Source organism: Giraffa tippelskirchi, chromosome 12 (assembly GCF_054371585.1).
Source record: "Giraffa tippelskirchi isolate mGirTip1 chromosome 12, T2T-mGirTip1v1.2.pri, whole genome shotgun sequence".
In the NCBI taxonomy this organism is placed as follows: domain Eukaryota; kingdom Metazoa; phylum Chordata; class Mammalia; order Artiodactyla; family Giraffidae; genus Giraffa; species Giraffa tippelskirchi.
Window position 1 is genome coordinate 20502756 of NC_137286.1, and position 18256 is coordinate 20521011.

Genomic DNA, 18256 nt, shown 5'->3' on the forward strand with positions numbered 1-18256 from the left:
TGTGTTTGATTAAAATATGGAGTGCTTTGAGAAGAGGCATAGTTAATAAGCCTGTGTTCATATCACAGAGGCCTTCTATAAATCACTAGATCAAAGGGGCTCTATGTCCCTCCAAAAGGCTAATCCACCTGCCTCAGTCATCAGTGGTTCTAAAAAGTGGTCAGGACTTTCAGTGTGACACCATGGCCTGAGCCAGCGGGGAGGCTGGTGACCTACAAACAAGTCCCCTAAGTCCTTACAGTCACTAGCAGGTGCTGTCTGGCTTCCTGCTATTCCCTTCCCCTGCCTACTCACGCCCTGCCCTTCTCTCCATGGCCATTCCAAATGTGTCTTCCTCCACTAGGTCTTTGCCTGCTGCCCACATCTCTCTTACTCTGCTCTGAACTCGAGAGACTCAACGTCTGTCAACCAGCACTGCCTTGTATTCTTAGGAGGTCATTTCATTTTCCCCTGAAAGTGGAGCCTGAGTACATAACGGGTTAGAAAGTGTCTTGTATTTCACTGAATGCCCTCCAGCACCTCGCATGTAAATGATTTTCAATAGACAGTTGAGTGAATAAATTAGATTCTTTCCAAGCCTGTGATGTTTTAAAATCCTAACATTCTCACATTTTGAATGTATCTACCATAGTATTAATAAATTATACATATCACTGTCGAAAGAATATTAAATTCTGAAGGTCAAGTCAGGTCTAATTAATAATAAGCAATAGGCAATATTTCATATATGAAAGTGACCCACTATCAGTAAAGCAAACATTGTGAAAGTTAAATATTCACAGGGCTGTCTGTTATCAGACTAAATGGTGTCATGGGTGGTTAATATTGCACAGAACAGTTCTGTTATCCTGTTAACAGGACACTGATCAGCCACCACACCCCTGCCAGTTCCCCTGCTCCATCTCCTCTTCATGATTCTGTAGGTTAGCACTGAGGAGACAGACACAGTGAGACCTATCTCCCTGACAAGGAGTAAACACTGCCAGTAGGTAAGTAAGAAAATTACATGTTACAGAAGAATTCATTTCCCAGTGTCAAAAGCCTATGCAGATTGTTGAAGTTTGGGGTCTGTTCACACTGCTAATACCTTCATACGAGATGATTAGAACTTTCTCTTCTGAGGAGAGAGGTGGATGTGGAATTACATTTTCAGGATGAAGTCAGCATTTTGCCATCAACGTGGCCAGAAGAATTATGTTCCACTAGAGGACACATATTTCTGCCGTGAAACATTATGCAGCACAGAGGTGGGAGAAATGGAAATGGACCCTCATTAGAATGAGGATGCCAGCATGTGGCTGGAGACAGAGGCAGCTTTCCTTCCCAGCAGAGAACTTCGCTGATGAGTGGGAGGAAGAAACTCTTGGTGGCAAACTCACAGTACTCCAGAACAACATGTTAAATCCGCTCCAAGTTCCCTTGGTTCAAAATCAGTTTTAAAGAAAATTCTGTTTCAGTGAAGATAGCTCTATTCCCCTGCGATGCTGCTGCTAACATAAAATCCAGCATCAAAAGACACACTTGGTTAACCAGAATAGGTGGTTCTCTTTTAAAGAACAATAGGGCTTCCCCTGTGGCTCAGCTGGTAAAAAGTCAGCCTGCAATGCGGGAGACCTGGGTTTGATCCCTGGCTCGGGAAGATCCCCTGGAGAAGGGAAAGGCTACCCACTCCAGTCTTCTGGCCTGGAGAATTCCATGGACTGTGTAGTCCATGGGGTCCAAAGAGTCAGACACGACTGAGCAACTTTCACTTTTTCTTTCACTTAGCCTCAAACTCTGTATAATATTCATGAAAATGGTAAAAGTTAGTATAAGAAAAGTTAAAGAGGAGAAAGAAGAGGAGAGCATGACGATGTCTTAAATAGCTTTTATAGGCTAGTGACAAATACAGACTAAAAAATTATTTCAAAACCTAAAAACAGCCACTAATTGAATGATGTATCCTTCCAAATAAGTGCTGAGATTCAAGAAAATAAATCATAGTCTATTTAGAAATTCATTTGGGAAAAAACATAGAAAGAATAAGCACTGTATAAAATATTTAGAATAAATTTCATACCATGATCTAGCAACTTCATTTTCAGGAAATTGACTAAGAAAATAATCACTGATGCAGAATTGTTGGGAAAGATTGGAGGAAAAACTCTATTCATATGATGGTCTATCATGTGACCCTTGTGGAGACCATGAAAATGTTTGTCACAGACCTCCAAGTCCAGGAAATATAATTACACAAGGGTCAACCTGGCTGCTGCATTCTGACACCCATTGTTTCACCTGCACTGAAGCTGTCCCTCCCAAGGCCTGCCCCCCACTACTGACCAAGAGACCAAGGACTAGGACAGACTCATTCCTCGTCAGCCTTGCATGGAGGTATGATGGCTGTCCCAGTCTCATCTGACTCCTTACCAATTTTTTCTTCCATAGGCATTTCTAATAAAATCCTCGCAGGTTTAATCACACCTTGGTATTTGCTCCCCAGAGGATCCAGACTAAGACACATGAAAAGATGATTTGAAAAGATAATTTAATTTCATATTCTAATTTTAAATTGGTGCTAGAGAAAACTCTTGAGAATCCCTTGGACAGCAAGGAGATCAAACCAGTCAATCCTAAAGGAAATCAACCCTGAATATTCATTGGAAGGACTGATGCTGAAGCTGAAGCTCCAGGACTCTGGCCACCTGATGCGAAGAACTGACTCATTGGAAAAGACCCTGATGCTGGGAAAGATCGAAGATAGGAGGAGAAGAGGATGAGATGGTTGGATGGCATCACCAACTCAATGGACATGAGTTTGAACAAGCTCTGGGAGTTGATGATGGACAGGGAAGCCTGGCATGCTGTAGTCCATGGGGTCACAAAGAGTCGGACATGACTGAGTGAATGAACAACAAATTTTAAATTAAATACTTCATGAAATAGGACATTTTTAAAAGTAAGATGCAAACTCTATGCCCCAAATTAGCCAGTTATTGTGAAAGAATAAAAGAAAAAGACACATTCATACGAAGATACACAGAAAATAGAATAAGTAGAAATATACCAAAGTGTCAAAAGTGGTTATTTTGGGGTAGTCTTTTTATAGGTAGTTTTAATTTGATTTTATGGATTTTTCTGAATGTTGTAAGTTATCTAAATGATTGTTTCATTTTTAACTTTAAAACATGATATAACATCATAATTTAACAAAATATAGATTCTATAGAAATATGAAAAAATAATAACTTGGTTGCTATAAACTGAAGGTTATGTCCCTCCACAAACTCATATCTTGAAACCTAATCCCCAAAGTTTTGGCATTTGGAGGTGAGGCTTCTGGGAAGTTGATTAGGTTACGAGGGCAGAGTCCTCATGAATGAGATGAGTGCCCTTATACAGGAGATCCGAGAGAGCTCCTTTGCCCCCTCTATCATGTGGGGAGACAGGAGGATGATCATCTATAAAACAGAAAGCAGGCCCTCACCAGACAATGAATCTGTCCATGCTCTGGTCTCTAGAACTATAAGAAATAAATTTCTGTTGTTTAAGCCACCCAGTCTGTGGTATTTATAGCAACTTGAATGGACTAAGATACTGGCTAAGCATTAAAAATGGCTAAATTCAGAAATATGATGCTTCCCTAAAATAATCTAGGTTTTTTTGTTGGTGGGTTTATTTTAAACTGGAACTTCAAAGAGAAAGTTAGGTTTCTTGATTCCTCAGTACTTTGGTGAATTTCAATATGTGGGTTGAAATCACTGTCTTAATGCTAGATCGATATGAACTATCTGTTTAAAGTTTATGAACAAATGTGCCACTAACTGGGAGAATCTCTAGAAAAGCAAAAGAAGACATGGAGCCCCATACTTCCTTTTACAAGCAAGTAAATCTTGTTCTTGATTTAATTTAATTTATGTAAAATAGAGTCTTCTACCCAGTGGCTCAGTAAAGAATCTGCCTGAAATTCGGGAGACCTGGGTTCAGTCCCTGGGTTGGGAAGATTCCCTAGAGGAAGGAATGGCTACCCACCCCAGTATTCTTGCCTGGAGGATCACCATGGACAGAGGAGCCTGGTGGGCTGCAGTCCATAGGGTCTCAAAGACACAACTGAGCAACTAACACTTTCACTTCACCAGACTTGATGATGAGTCATATGGATGACTTGTTTCTGAATGCTTCAGAGGTGAAGGCAGTGGAGAGAGAATGTGTGTGGATGTGATAGAGAGAACTAGTTTATGTTTGGTGTAGGGCTGGTATGGAAATCAGAATTTTATCCTCAAGTCGACTCTGAGAGATTGGCAGTGACTATCTTTGTTGGAAAGGATTCTGAGGCAGCATCTAATTTAGCTGGGAACAGTGGTGTGATCAATGAATGATGTCTGCCTAAGTATACTTATAATCTCTGGGATAACATGATAAGCAATGTACCATTTATCTAGCAGTTTTTCTGTCAATACATTATGTGACTTCTTCGTGAAAACTGTATTTAAGTTCTTTCAGCCTGTTATTGATCAAAAGCATTATGCTTTTGTGTTTTACTAAAAGATGTAGATTTTTAGGTTGGTTTGTAATACAGACTAACTAATGTAGTTGAGGATAGGATGATATTCAGTAGGAGATTATTGGTTGTAACTCATAAACAAGCTGAGAATAATGAACATAGGATACTAATGAGCTACATTTTGCAAACTGGTCATTTTTATGAGGGAGGAGGGAATTAGTCATATAGTGTCAAATTTTAGTAAAAATAGTTTCTGTATTTATACACCACACTAAAATGTTTGCTACTGCTACTGCTGCTAAGTCACTTTAGTCGTGTCCGACTCTGTGCGACCCCATAGACAGCAGCCCACCAGGCTCCCCCATCCCTGGGATTCTCCAGGCAAGAACATTGGAGTGGGTTACCATTTCCTTCTCCAACTAAAATGTTTATTGTCATGTTAATTGTCATACTGTAGTTGTGTCATCTGAATATTTAATACAAATCATGGTTCATTGTACTTATTTTTAAACCAAACACATTGATATACTGTGATTTGAAAACTACCACTACCCAGGGATATAGAATGAGTATATTTTGTAAGTTATTATCATTCAGAATGGAATCTAGAAGTGTTAGCCTACAAGTCAAAGTCAAGATGGGATCTCTAGCATTTCACAGTGTGGAACATGGGCTAGCTGATCAGAATCAAATGAGGGACTTCTTGACAATGCAGCTGCATGGTTCCCACTCTCTACTGTCTCAATCAAAATCATTGGGTTTTGATACAACAGTCTATAATTATACAAGGCTGTTTGAAGTTGCTGGTCTCTTAATTTCAAATGTATTTCCAATATCCTGAGCTTGACTCTCCTCTTCTTATGATTGCTGGTTTTGATATCATATTTGTGTGTGGATGGTTTCCTACCTTTACTGTATGTTTGGTTTTACCAGTGAGCTTTTGCATTTGTAATTTTGTTTCTAGCTGTGGCCTTTTCTTTTCTGCCTAAAGAAGCTCCTTTAGCATTTATTGTAAAGCTGGTTTGGTGGTGCTGAATTCTCTTAGCTTTTGCTTGTCTGTAAAGCTTTTGATTTCTCTTCCAAATCTGAATAAGAGCCTTGCTGGGTACAGTACTCTTGGTTGTAGTTTTTCGCTTTCATCATTTGAAATATATTGTGCCACTCTCTTCTTGCCTGCAGAGTTTCTTTTGAAAAATCAGCTGATAATCTTAAGAGGATTCCTTCACATGTTATTTGTTGCTTTTCATATTTTCTCTGTCTTTAAATTTGTCAGTTTGATTAATATGTATCTCAGCATGTTCCTCCTTGAGTTTGTCCTGTATGAGATTCTCTGTGCTCCATTTCCTTTCCTATGTTAGGGAAGCTTTTGGATATTATCTCTTCAAATATTTCTCAGGCCTTTTCTCTCTCTCTTCTCTTTCTTGGATGCCTTTAAAGTGAATTTTGGTGTATTTAATGTTGTCCCAGAGGATCCTTAGACTGTCCTTCTTTCTTTTCATTCTTTTTTCTTTATTCTGTTCTGCTGCAGTGATTTCACCAATCTATCTTCCAGCTCATTCATTCCTCTGCCTTATTTATTGGTTGATTCATTCTAGTGTATTTTTGTTTTGAATTATTGTATTATTCATCTCTGCTTGTTTGTTCTTTAAGTCTTCTAGATCTTTGGTAAATATTTCTTATATCTTCTCTGTCTGTGCCTCTATTCTTTTTCTGAGATCTTGGATCATATTTACTCTCATTACTCTGAATTCTTTTTCAGGTATATTGCCTATCTCCACTTCACACTTCTGGAGTTTATATTGTTCCTCCATCTGGAACATATTTTTCTGCCATCACATTTTCTCTAACTTGTGGTCTCCATTCTGCAGGCTGCAGGACTGTAGTTGCTCTTGCTTCTGATGTCTGCCCCCTGGTGGGTGAGGATGGTCCAAGGGCTTGTGCAGGCTTCCTGGTGGGCTGGAATGGTGCCTGCCCACTGGTGGGTAGAGCTGGGTCTTGCTCCTGTGATGGGCAGTGCTAAGTCACTCTTCAGTCATGTCTGACTCTTTGCAACCCTAATGGACTGTAACCCACCAGGCTCCTCTTTCCATGAGGTTTTCCAGGCAAGAATACTAGAATGGGTTGCCATTTCCTTCTCCAGGGAATCTTCCTGACCCAGGGATCAAACCTATGTCTCTTATGTTTCCTGAATTGGCAGAGAGCTTCTTTACCACTAGTGCCACCTGGGAAGCTCAAGCTGTTTCAAAGGGTGTGTTTAGAGGTGGCTGTGGGCTCAGAATGACTTTACATAGCCTGCTTGCTGATAGGTAGGCTGCATTCCCACCCTGATGGTTGTTTGGCCTGGCACTGGAGCCTGCAGGCTGTTGGGTGGGGCCAGGTCTTAGTTCCAAAATGGCAACCTCTAGGAGAGCTCACACCAATGAATATGCCCTGGAGCCCCTGCCACAAGTGTCCCTGTCCCCACAGTGAGCTATAGCTGATCCCTGTGCCCTGGGAGACGCCCCCAAGACCCATAGGTAGGTCTAGCCCAGGCTCCTAGGGAGTCACTGCTTTGCCCTGGATTCTGGTGCACACAAAATCTTATATGCATCCTCCAAGAGTGTAGTCTCTGTTTTCCCCAGTCCTGTGGAACTGCTGCACTCAAGCTCTGCATGCATGCATGCATACATGTGTGTTAAGTCACTTCAGTCACGTCCAACTCTTTGTGACCCCATGGACTATAGCCCACCAGGCTCCTCTGTCCATGGGATTCTCCAGGCAAAAATACTAGAAGGGGTTGCCATGCCCTCCTCCAGGCCTACTGGCCTTCAAAGCCGAATGCTCTGGGGGCTTCTTCTCCCAATGCCAGGCCCCCAGGCTGGGGAACCTAATGTGGGACTCAGAACCCTCACTAGTGTGAGAGAGCCTCTGTGATATAACTATTTTCCAGTTTGTGGGTCACCACCTGGTCAGTTGGAGAAAGAAATGGCAACACACTCCAGTATTCTTGCCTGGAGAATCCTGTGGACTGAGGAGCCTGGTGGGCTGCTGTCCATGGGGTCGCACAGAGTCGGACACGACTGAAATGACTTAGCATGCATGCATGCATTGGAGAAGGAAATGGCAACCCACTCCAGTTTTCTTGCCTGGAGAATCCCATGGACAGAGGGGCCTGGTGGGCTGCAGTCTCTGGGGTCACACAGAGTCGGACACGACTGAGGCGACTTAGCAGCAGCAGCAGCAGCGCTTGGTCGGTATGGGATTTGATTATATCATGAAAGCACCCTCCATACCCCTCCTACTGCTTATTTGTCTTTGGATATAGGATATCTTTCTCCCTAGGTTCCAGTCTTTTTTGTCAATGGTTGTTAGCAGCGATTAATTTTGGTGTTTTTGCGAGAGTAGGCGAGCTCAAGTCCTTCTACTCTCCCATCTTGTCCTCTACTTCGCCTTCAGCAGCAAAGTGTCCTCATCAACCAAATGAGCAATGCCAATGTGGGGCCCACAACTACTTACCCGATGGAAGAATCCCAGGTTTAGGCGGGGGATAGGCAGAACGCATGTAATATACAGATACTGCTTGACCCTTTAGAGACTGTTCTCAATGGATTTCCCTTTTTGCTGAGTTTCAGTGCTTCCAAGGTCTTGGCAGCTGGTAAGTGAAGAATAGAGGGAGGGACCAGGGACAAAAGTGCCTGGGCATGTGCCCATAGGGTAGATGCCTACGGGACCCCTCAATCAAAATCACTGGGGACTAGCTTCTAGAAATCTACATTTTTAACAGACACCCCACGTGATTCTCATATATACAAATTTGAGAACTACTCATCACTCCCAGGCACTCTCCCTACTTCCCCATCCCCACCATTACCCTCATCTAAAAACACCAACAGCACCTAGATTGCTCTCTAACCCAAACATAATTCTCTAGATCAAATTCTGAGAAATAAGCATACTTATTCCTCATCCTGAATACTAACAATCTTCCAAAGAGATGTTGTCAGTGTGCCCAAAAAACCTGAAAAGGTGTTGCTGGCAGGTTTACTTAAAATTGGGGATTCTTCTATTCTTGTGTTCTTACTTGGATAACCTATATTCTTTTGGAAATTAAGGCATCTTTCACAATGTGAAAGTCAATTCAGGAGCATTTCCATTACACTTTTTATAAATCTGACTTGAAAAGCAGTAGGAGCAGTAGGAGTAAGAACACTAGTAAATAAGAGTCCACTGTATCAAATGCTTTTCCTTTATCAAGTCCTATGTACTTTATATTCACATATCCTTAGACTTATAAGTGTCTGAGTTAGTGGTTATATTCAGACTTTCTTAAGACTTAAACCACTTCTTTCACATAGTTGCCATAGTGCTTTACCCCAAGCAAAATGCTGTTCCTTCATATCTTGCCCCTCACTCTTCCTCTCAAGCTGCAAAATATGAATTTGGAGGAAGCCTTCCTCTTTACAAAGTCTCAATTGAAGTATAATGAACTTTAAATGACACCATATCAGCAAATACAAAGGAAAATTCCTAAAAGGGTATATCATCTAAGATGATTTATGGCATGGATTATTCTTGGCTGAGGTAGGAAGACACATTTAACAAGAAATGCCTAGCATGTGCTGTTTCCATAGCAGCAGATGTACCAAGCTTCTAGGATTGTGCCAAGACTCTTTCTTCCACTGTGAACCATGTGAATTTCCTACTAGAGACTACAATGGGTAAAGATTTTGGTCCTTTGACACAGGGGAAAAATATTATTTAAGGTTTTGAGTATATACTATCTCTGGTAAAAAAGACAGATGGCTCCATAAAATGTGCAATAAAAGCACTCTCTAGGGTCTTTTGAAAGTTAAAATATGTGAGAAATCATTGTAGTGCCATTTGGCCCTTGAGGTTGTGAGTCTGTCAGCATTTACTTCCTAACTTCTGCATTTTTCTGTCCTATTTGGGCAACATTAGTGGTCTACATCACAAAAAGGAAAGCTCTGTCCAGAAAACCATCTTTTCCAAAAAAGAAAAATATTGCTTTCATCTAGGACCACAAATTTTTTTTTAAATTTTATCTCTTAAATAAGACAAAATGCTTCTTTTGAGATACTTTGGGGGTGCTTTGAAATTGTGTATGATGGGGAGATGTTGAACACTGTATTAACATATTCATTTTAATCAGGAAAACACCTCACTAACTCCATGTTTGTCTCAAACAACTCTGGCAAATAAATTCTTATCTCTCCTCAGAAAAAGTGCCTATTAGGCCTTACATGGAACTTTCAGGCCAAAAGATAGAACCAAAGATGGGACAGGGTTTAAAATAAGAAATAAGCCAGTGATAAAGGCACAGACCTGAGAATCAGGAATTCTGTGTTCAGGCTCTGCCATTAACAAGTCATGGAATCCTAGGCAAGACTGTGGATGGATCCAACCAAAATCTCGTCAGCTTTCTGGGGGTGGAATGCTGCTGTAGAAACACAGACTGCCAACTGGCAATATTACAAAACACTCAGTATCCCTGCTCAACTAAACCCTCACCAGTGTTCAGCAATATTATACTACTACAGAGAGGGAAACTTTTAAGACTTCAAATGAAAAGAGAAACAGGGACAGATGGGTTATAAAAGCGGATGGGATGTCAAAGAGAGCCTTGGTCAGAGACCATGACCTTCACTACCCTAATGTGTGAAGTTCACATCTTCTGCCATCGATCCTGATGTCTGTTGTAGTCCTAGTGGAGCTCTCAACCTGAGGGGCTCCATGGACATGCATCCGATGGCTGTGCATCCCCTGAAACTGTATGGAAAATTAGGGGCTTATGTGTCTTCTCCTGGGAAGAGGAATCATTGCTTCCTTAAGTTGTCCATAGAGATTCATGACCAAAAATGATTTTTACATACTAAATAAAGAAAAGCACGTTACCCTGAAGATGATCTCCACACCAGCCTGAAGATGGTCCACTCATCTTTGAATCTATAGTTCTGTTCACGATATACTTCAAAAAAAATTTCATGAAAGAATGAATGGATTAATGAATGAACAAATAAATGCACAAACCCCGTTTGGGAATACATTGCTGGGCACTGAGAAGCAACCTGCCCCTCAAGTAGCACACCTAATCAGGAGCCTCAGTTCCTCAAATGAGCTGTGATCTCTGCTTCCCTGAGGCAGTTTGTGAACAACATCCCTCTGCTTTCCTTTCTACAAGATACGGTGCTTAGTATTATCGCCCACAGTCAATTAGCTTCAATGGAAAAATGAAATCCATCATAATATTCATTTTTCTAATGGAAAAGTTAGAAGCAATCTTCTCTGAAATAGGGCCACGTGATAAAGGACTTACTGGAATAGAGTTGAAAAGGAGAGCATGATATTCTTGAGTCACCACATTAGGGTTGTAGGAGCCAACACCGAGCCAGAAACATTTGTCCATCAGTCTATAAGCCAAAGGCTTTGGGTTTCAAGTCTGCCCATAATTTGAGCGGTCACTAAACTACTTCGGCTCCTGCGCACAACCCAAGAATACAGACAGGTGTCTTTGGCTTGTTTACTGCACTTGTTTTTCTCACTCTGGTCCCATTCCAACCAGGAGCTGTCTTTTTCATGTTTCCATTGCTGACATTCCATCTCCCTGACCATTTTCCAGGCAGGCCCCACTGATAGAGCTCTCAAAGCTGCCTTGTAGATAAGTCTGCCTCTCTGGTTTCTTCAAAAATCTTGATGCTTATTATGCATAGAAAAGTCAAATTTCTGCCTCCATCTTCCAACCCACAACACAAGACCAGGTAACTGGAAGGTTCCTGCTGCTTCTGTGAGGCTGTCACGAGACTTCTGCTGCAGGACGGCATGTAGAACCTACAAAGCACTTTGGCTTCTCATCTGCTGCTTCTCTGTATACACCATCTTTAAAAATTTAAAGTTCTGTCTTTCAGGGCAGTTGTACTTAAAAGACTGACCTTGGGCAGGACAATTCCCTCACTCCAGCTGAACTGAGGCAGGCCAAAGGACACAGCTCCTTGAAGGTTCATGCATGCGTGCTCAGTCATGTCCGACTCTTTGTGACCCCATGGGTTGTAGCCCGCCAGGCTCCTCTGTCCACGTTGAAGGTTCAATTGTGGTCAAAAATCATAGGTTCTACACATATGCACTAACATACAATGTTTGTTTTTCTCTTCCTGACTTACTTCACTCTATGACAGACTCTAGGTCCATCACATCTCTACAAAGGACCCAATATCATTGCTTTTTATGGCGGAGTAATATTTCATTGTATATACGTAGAATCTAGAAAAATGGTACAGATGAACCTATTTGCAGGGCAGGAATAGAGACAAAGACGTAGAGGATGAATGGGTGGGCGCTGTGGGGGTTGGGGTGGGATGAACTGGGAGACTGGGATTGATGTATATGCAAAACAATGGCTAATGGGAACCTGCTGTATAACACAGGAGCTCAGTTCAGTGCTCTGTGGTGAGATACCAGGATGAGGGGGGTGGAATCTAACAGGGGGATATATGTATACATATAGCTGATTCACGCTGTTATACAGCAGAAATTACTACAACATTGTAAAGCAACTATACCCCCAAATAAAAAAAAATAAATCATAGGTTCTAGGTATAGGACTCAAACCAGGCTTTCATGGGTGTGAAGAATGAAGAGGTAATCTAGCTATCTCCAGCACACACATGACATTTGGGAATACTCACTTTATATAGGCTTAGGTATTTGAGTGGGGTACCTCAGCTCAGCCTAGTTTATCTTATCCTGCCTAGATCATTCAATAGCTGCCTATCGAGTACCTATTTTTTATGCCTGTGTTATTTTAAACATAAGGAATAAAAGTCCTTACATCAAGAATTTTATAGTCTAACAAGACAATGAGATAAGTGTGATAAAAAAAAAAGTTTATTACAATGAAGTGTGTTCTATTAGTTAATATTTTTCTAAAAAAGATTGGCCATTATCATTAAGCAAGAGAAATAAATGAGGCAAAAAATAGAAAGGAAAATACAAAATTATCATTACTTAAATGATATGGTTTTATAACCATAAACCCAAGAGACATAACTAAAAAGCTATTAGACACAAAGAGATAATGCAGTAAAATCTTTGGTTACAAAATTAATGTCCCCAAATTGATTGCTTTCTTATATACAAATAATTACTGCCAAGAAAATACAAAGAAAAGATAAAACAGTTAAAAAATATAAGAAGTATATTGGGTCTAGGTGAAAAAAAATTTTAATTCTACTAAGAGATACAGTGCAATATGAATTGTATGAAATAAAAAGATACCTCTTCATAAAGAAGCAAAATACAAATATATCAGTTCATCAGTTATTCTTAACATAATGTATACTATTAATGAATTACTATTTTAAGAGTACTGTATTTTTCTCACCACACTATGAAACTCACACTAAGACGTTGGTATTGACAGAAGAGTAAACTGACAGATCAACAGAACAAACTTGAGAGCTCAGAAATAGATCAAATATATTTTAATTTAGTATACAAAAAGTAAAAGTATTTTATATCATCAGGGAAAAGATAGATTTATCACAAAAAAAAAAAAATGGCCTGGCACTGGGCAAAACAAAAAAAGTAGATGGCTAACTCACTCCTTCAACAAAAATAAACTCAAGATGAATCAAAAATATAATCAATAAAAAACTAAAAAACTAAGAGATAACAAAAGCCAAGACAGAAGAGAAATTCTCAGAGAGGTCCTCAGAGGACAAGTACAATATGTGTAGATGGGGCAGTGGGGAGCTGGAAGTGAGGGATGACACAGTGGGTAAGACATGGTAGGGAAATGCCGTACCCTCCCAAGAAACACCACATTAGAGGCTAATAGAATAAACAGGTCATTGAGAATGGACTAGCAGTTTCAGCCATAACATGTAAAAAACTTAGAATTCTTCACCCCATCCTCACAACAAGAAAAAGCTGAACAAGCTGAAAAAGCTAATAACTTGTCTCAAACCCATGAAAGAACTGGGCTTTTCAGGGCAAACCACCACAACCAAATCTGAAGAAACCGGCAAATCCAAGGAGTCACGGTCAAAATCTGCCTCGCTATAGCAGAGGCCATTGGAGCTGTAAACTAGTAACACTTGTGTTTCTAGTAGGAGGAAAAGAAGAATTCTTATGAAGTACATCCAGAGTCTTCCATATAACAAAGGCCTGCTGCTGCTGCTAAGTCGCTTCAGTCGTGTCCGACTCTGTGCGACCCCATAGACGGCAGCCCACCAGGCTCCGCCGTCCCTGGGATTTTCCAGGCAAGAGTACTGGAGTGGAACAAAGGCCTACTCCCCCAAATAAAAGATTACCAGAGCTTGTTTCAGAGCCCTGGGACTCCAGCCCTGACAGCCTTCCTGTCTCTTCTAAGGGAGGTAGGGGAAAGAAGAGAAGCTATTAAAAAAAAATTGTGAGTATCCCACGCCATAAACACAGACCCATAAAATATCATATCAGGGACTCTCAGTGTGATATCAGTGGATTATAGCTGAAAAGCTGCAAGACACAAATCCTCTAGGAGGAGAAGGACTTAGGGAAATGTGAAGTCAAGAGGGGAAACAAAAGCAGGGCACCAGAGGAACTTAAAGCGTTTGGCATCTTCATCAACAGCAAATACAGCCCAACTCTATGTTAACATATATTATCACAGTGAAGGCCTATTTCCCCCAGCTTCTATTATCCAATAAAACATGTACAGCTTCCAACCAAAAATTCCAAGGTGCATCAAAAGGCAGGAAGAAATACTCTGAGGAGAGAAAGTAAGCATCAGAAACAGACTTAGATATGATACTCATCTCCTAAAAGAAACAGAAGAGGAGGGAATATTCGTTAATTCATTCTACGAAGCCAGCACCACTGTAATACCAGAAATACAGAAAGATGGTACAAGAAACAAAAACTACAGACAACTATTTCTCATGAATATAGATATAAAAATCCCCAACAAAATATTACCAAATTGAATCTGACAATGTTTAAAAAGAATTATACACCATAACCAAGTGGTATTTATTTCTAGTAGGCAAAGCTGATTCAACACTTGAAAATCAATCAATATAATCCATCAAATAAATAGGCTACAGGATAAAAATCAGGTTATTATGCCAACTGACACAGACAGGCATTTGACAAAAATCCAACCCATTCATGATTTTAAAACATCCAGCAAACTAGGAATAAAGGAGAACATCCTCAATTTGATAACATCTACACAAAAACATATGTTAACATAATATTTAATGGTGAAATAAATACTGGCCACTTGCTCCCCAACACTGAAAATAGATGAGGATTTCTCTCTCATCATTTCAATTCAGTGTTATCCAATAAGTACTAGCTGGTGGAATAAAACAAGAAAAAGAAATAAAAGGTATACAGATTAAAAATATCTCTATTCACAGGAGATTATCTGGGCAGAAAATCTCAAAGAATTATCAAAAAACTTCTGAAACTAATAAGCAAGTTTGGCAAAGTCACAAGACATGAAGCTAATGCAAAAAAGTCAGTTACTTTTCCTTATACATACCAGAAATAACCAATTGGAATTTGAAATTAATAAGACAGCACCATTTAGAGTAGAATCCCTCCAAAATTAAATACTTCGATTTAAATCTAACAAAGTCTGTGGAGGACCTGTAAACAGAAAAGAATGATAAAAAAAATAAAAGAAGATCTAAATAAATGGAGCAATAGTCCATGTTCATGGACTTGTAGACTCAATACTGTTAATTAGGATGTCAATTCTTCCCAACTTGATCTACAGATATAATGCAATCCTAATCAAAATACCAGCAAACTATTTTGTAGATATCAACAAACTGATTCTAAAGTTTATATGGAAAGACAAAAGACCTAGAACAACGAACATAATACCAAGAGGGAGAAGGGGTGCGGAGGAGAAAGAGGAAAAAGAAGATGGAGAGGAAGAGGGAGAAGAGGAGGAATGATGTTGGGGAACCAACATTACTCTATTTAAAGACCTATTTTAAGGACACAGTAATAAAAATAGCATCATCTCAGCAAACAGATACATAGCACAATGGAGTAGAATAAAGCCCAGACTAGACCCACACAAATATAGTCAACGGAACTTGGTCAAAGGCATAAAGAGAATTCAATGGAAAAAGAGCAATCTTTCCAATAGATGGTGCCAGAACAATTGGATATGAATATGCAAAAAAATCAATAAACCTAGAAACAGATCTTACATTTTACACAAAAAGTAACTCAAAATATATAATAAATCTAAATGTAAGATGCAAAATTATAAAACTTACTGAAGAAAACATGGGAGTAACTGCACAATGTTAGGTTTGGTGACAAGTTTTTTAACACAGCACCAACAGCATAATCCACAAAACAAAAAGCTGATAAAATGGGCTTTATTAAAACTAAAAGCTGTATCCTTTGGTGAAGACACTCTTAAGAGAATGAAAAGAAAAACCACAGATAAGGAAAAAAATATTTGCAAAACATGTATTTGATTAAGGATTAGTATCCAAAATATACAAAGACGTCTTAAAAGCCAACAAAAAAGCAAACCCCTCAATTAAAAAAATAGGAAAAAGATCTGAACAATGCCTCAAAGAAAATACACAGATGGCAAATAAGTGCATGAAAAGATTCTCAACATCATTGGTCATCAGGCAAATTCAAATTAAAATGACAATGTGATAACACTAAACATGTATTAGAGTAACTAAAACCAAAAGCTGACAATACCAAGGACTGGTGAGGTATGGAGCGACAGGAACTCTCATTCATTGTTTAGGGGAATGAAAAATGGTACAGCCACTTTGGAAGACAATTTGGCAGAGTTCAGTTTCTCACAAAACCAAATGTAGCCCTACCATGCAATACAGCAACCTCACTTTTAAGCATTTTCTTAACTGATTTGAAAGCGTTGTTGTTGCCTTTCAGTTGCTAAGGTGTGTCTGACTCTGTGCGACCCCATGGACTGCAGCATGCCAGGCTTCCCTGTCCATCACCGACTCCTGGAGCTTGCTCAAACTGATGCCCATCGAGTCAGTGATGCCATCCAACCATCTCATCCTCTGTCATCCCCTTCTCCTCCTGCCTTCAATCTTTCCCAGCATCAGAGTCTTTTCCAATGAGTCAGTTCTTCGCATCAGGTGGCCAAAGTATTGGAGTTTCAGCTTCAACATCAGTCCTTCCAATGCATATATTCAGGACTGATTTCCTTTAGGATTGACTGGTTGGATCTCCTTGCAGTCCAAGGGACTTGCAAGAGTCTTCTCCAACACCACAGTTCAAAAGCATCAATTCTTTGGCACTCAGCTTTCTTTACAGTCCAACTCTCATATCCATACATGACTACTGGAAAAACCATAGCTTTGACTTGACGGACCTTTGTCATCAAAGAAATGTCTCTGCTTTTTAATATGCTGTCTAGGTTGGTCATAGCTTTTCTTCCAAGGAGCAAGCATCTTTTAATTTCATGGCTGCAGTCACCATCTGCAGTAATTTTGGAGCCCTAGAAAATAAAGTCTGTCACTGTTCCCACTGTTTCCCCATCTTTTTGCCATGGAGCAATGGGACTGGATGCCATGATCTTAGTTTTTTAAATTTTTAGTTTTAAGCCAACTTTTTCACTCTCCTCTTTCACTTTCATCAAGAGGCTCTTTAGTTCCTCTACACTTTCAGTCATAAGGGTGGCGTCATCTGCGTATCTGAGATTGATATTTCTCCCAGCAATCTTGATTTCGGCTTGTACTTCATCCAGCTTGACTTTTGCATGATGTTAAATAAGCAGGGTGACAATATACAGCCTTGATGTACTCCTTTCCCAATTTGGAACCAATCTGTTGTTCCATGTTCAGTTCTAACTGTTGCTTCTTGACCTGCATATAGATTTCTCAGGAGGCAGGTAAGGTGGTCCGGTATTTCCATCTCTTGAAGAATTTTCCACTGAGAAGATCCTCTGGAGAAGAAAATGGCAACCCACTCCAGTGTTCTTGCCTGGAAAATCCCAAGGACAGAGGAGTCTGGAAGTCTACAGTCCACGGGATTCCAAAAGAGCTGGACATGACTTAGCAACTAAACAACAACGTAGAACTTTATAGCACAAAGAGCAAACTTCAATGTATGTAAAATTGCTTAAAAATCACTTTAGGAGGTAGTAGGATCCAACAGAGAATGAAGGATGTGGCAAAAGAATCTAAATGTCTTACAAATATATGAAGTAACTTCATTACATGAAGCAACGTGAGTAGGGGAATAAAGTGGCAGCCTAAGCAATTCTGGAAATGAATGGAGTCCATAAGGCTTAAAGGCCATAGAAACTGTACATCCCATTGGAGTACGTGTTAACAATTCTGAAAGCACAGTACGTGAATGCCAGAAGTGAAAAATTAAGTAAATAGATGACAGAAGGGGGAAGTGGAACCTTAGAGATAAGCAAAGGGAGAAAACTAGAATGATCTATGAAATAATAGAGTTTGAAACATCAATATGAACTCATTAAATCAATTGTATCACATAGATACAGTTGGTTACATACACAGTTATTTTCTGATAGATGTATATATGTAGATTCGGAGAAGGCAATGGCACCCCACTCCAGTACTCTTGCCTGGAAAATCCCATGGACGGAGGAGCCTGGTAGGCTGCAGTCCATGGGGTCGCTAGGAGTCGGACACGACTGAGCGACTTCACTTTCACTTTTCCCTTTCATGCACTGGAGAAGGAAATGGCAATCCACTCCAGTATTCTTGCCTGGAGAATCCCAGGGACAGTGGAGCCTGATGGGCTGCCGTCTAT

General features: G+C 40.1%; 1 long non-coding RNA gene across 1 annotated transcript in view; it reads right to left on the minus strand.

The window, feature by feature from the left end:
* LOC145528813 (uncharacterized) overlaps positions 1-18256 on the minus strand; it is a 319839-nt gene that overhangs the window by 246164 nt on the left and 55419 nt on the right. The window lies entirely within an intron of this gene.